The sequence below is a fragment of the Nannospalax galili genome, unplaced genomic scaffold, assembly GCF_000622305.1.
Source record: "Nannospalax galili isolate Female #2095 unplaced genomic scaffold, S.galili_v1.0 scaffold85, whole genome shotgun sequence".
Classification (NCBI taxonomy): Eukaryota; Metazoa; Chordata; class Mammalia; order Rodentia; family Spalacidae; genus Nannospalax; species Nannospalax galili.
In genome coordinates, this window is record NW_008358866.1 from 6,251,087 (window position 1) to 6,251,495 (window position 409).

Genomic DNA, 409 nt, shown 5'->3' on the forward strand with positions numbered 1-409 from the left:
TCATCTACGGCAATCCATTGTCAGTATTCCTTTGGATAGAATTGGGGTCTGCTGTTCATTTTTCCAGTAGTATGTTGGGTTACTATCTGGAAGAGTCTTTATCCATCCTGGCCAACAGCTCAACTGAAGGTATTGCCTGTCTGGCTTTACTGTTTGTCAAGTAACTTTTAGCGATATACATGTATGCTCTTATGAAATTATATTGGCCCCTTTAATCTTTGGTTATACTTCCCTTTTGGGTGTTTAAGGACATACCATTGGACCAGAAAAACTGATTTGTTTTCACTCTTGAGGTCGTTTGAGGATCTGTTCCTCAGGGGTCCCGTGGGCTTGGGAGGAGCCCCAGGCTCCTTTCTTTTACCAGTTCCACCTACGTGAAGATAAGTCAAAGGTCCTGCTCGACCATTGT